This window comes from Lathyrus oleraceus, chromosome 5 (assembly GCF_024323335.1).
Source record: "Lathyrus oleraceus cultivar Zhongwan6 chromosome 5, CAAS_Psat_ZW6_1.0, whole genome shotgun sequence".
NCBI classification, from domain to species: Eukaryota; Viridiplantae; Streptophyta; class Magnoliopsida; order Fabales; family Fabaceae; genus Lathyrus; species Lathyrus oleraceus.
Genome location: NC_066583.1, coordinates 407,540,424 through 407,542,822, shown reverse-complemented (window position 1 = coordinate 407,542,822; position 2,399 = coordinate 407,540,424).

The window sequence follows — 2,399 nt, the reverse complement described above, 5'->3', positions numbered from 1 at the left end:
AAAAATTTAACACATTAATGTGACTTTAATTGTATTTTTTTAAAAAATAAATAGTAATAATCAAATTTTATGTGCCACTTTATGGGATTGATTTTATTTTATTTTTTGTTTTTGTTTAAGAACTATAAAAGAGAACTATCATATTGTGAAAAAGGGGGACATGTACAATAAAACTACAAATACTAGAAAAAATCCAAGAAAAAAGTTCTACTCTGATTTTCTCTGCCTCCACTTACGCGAAAAAAAACATCTCTCACACACACTAATAAATTCCAATACCCAAACATATCTCATCTTCATATCTTTTCTCCACACTTTTTCCCAGCAAAATCCATAACAAAATCGGTAAATTCACAACCAAACCTTCACTAACTATCACAAGTTCAAAAACCACCACCAACTGATTCATAATAACTCATCACACAACAAAAACAAATCAAAAAAGTAGAAAAATTAGGAAACAGATCAATGAAACCGTAACTCACTGTGAAACCTCTACAACACCACCGTCGAATCTCTATGCGACTCAACATAATAACAACACGAGTCACCCAACTTACACCGCTGCAAGTCATCGTGTAATACCCTTTACCAGAAAAACCGCGTCGGTGACCTCTGCTCTGCTCGCCATCCAACCAACGCCACAACGTCTCCGATCTTGCTGCCACATGTTGATTTCGGAGTGGCTATGAAAGTTTGGTTTTGGAAAAGGTCAAGACATGCTACAGGTTATGCAAATGGACACCGCTGCTACCATGTGTACGTTTTATGTTTTGTCTTTTTTATTTATTTTATTCTTTCTTTCCCTTTTTTATTATTATTTTTTACTACTTTATCTTAGTTACTAGTTTTTATAAAATAAAATTGTTTTTTTAGGCTTTGTAATTATATTTGGGATTTAGAACCATTGCTCTTTGCACCATGTATTGTTTTATTTAAAGAATCATAATCCTAAAGTAAATCTTTAGATATTTATTAAATAAAAAAAATATTTCCTTTTCATTTAAATTTAAATAACAAAAATTACTTCTTTAGTTCCCTAAAAAACCAAAAATATTCTCTTTTCTCTATTAATTCAAAAATAAAGAAAAATATAGCTTTCAATGTTGTAAATAATTATTTTCTCATTTAAATGATAAAAATACAAAAATAATAATAGAGTTTAATAAATATACCAAAAATTAATAATCATTAAAGTAACAAATAAAAAAATGAATATTATTAAATTAATCTAGGTTAGTTCATTTTGATCTCTACTATATTAAATTCTAAAATACATAAAGATATTTAAAAAAATCTTTAATTCGTAAAAAAATACACTTTTATTTAAAAAGAATTAAAATATATATATAAAAAAACTTTTACTGTCATATATGTTTTTGCTCGATTTTATTTCAAATAATTATAATATCTCAGTTGGTGAGAGTTTAAGTATGAAGAGTGGTAAGCATACGGCCTTAGGTCTTAGGTTTGAATCATGTTGGGACCTTTTATTAACTTTTATTTCTTCTCATTTTTCTTATTTTAGTTCATTTGCTCTTCTTTCCTTTTTTATTATTATAACTATTATTATTATATTTTGATATTATTAGTAATATTAGGTAATGTTATTATTATAAAAATGAAAAATCAAAAAAATATTTGTTAGTTAGTTTTACTATTAATTTCATTAGGCATAGTATTATCATTGTCTTAAATTATGTTATTATTAGTATTAAAAGAAAAAACGTCAAAAAAGAATTTTTTTATCATTATTATTATTATTAAATTGAATAATTAAGTTTGTTATTGTTATGGTAATTTATTATTATTATTATTATTATTATTATTATGCTATTTAACCAATAAATATTCCCAAAAGAAAAAATAATAGTACAACATCTTGCAACAAAAAATATGTTCTTTTCTTCCTCAACCCTCCAAAATCAATCTTAAATTAAAACCAAATCAAATATTAATTTTCCTTCACAAATAAAAATAGAAAAAAATTATTATATTTTTATACCACCTATTATTTTGTAGTTTATTTCTCTCTTTGCTTTTAACTTGATAATTTTTCTATATTTCTTTTCTCACTCTTTTTTATTTTTATTTCCCATAGTTTTCATTATTAGTTTCATTATTAACATTGTTTAAGACTTTTCAGTATTATTAGTAAGTATTAGCTTATTCTATTAAGATGTCTTATTTATTTTATTAGCATTATTATTATTATTATTATTATTATTACTCATTTAATTATTTCACTATTTTTATTATTAGTATTATCATCTTTAGTGTGTCTAATCAAATTCATTGAGTCAATAAATCACAAAAAATCAAACCAATTGTATCTTTATTTTTTAATTTTCATTAGGTTTTTTTAATAATTATTTTATTTTATGTACTATTAGTTAAAA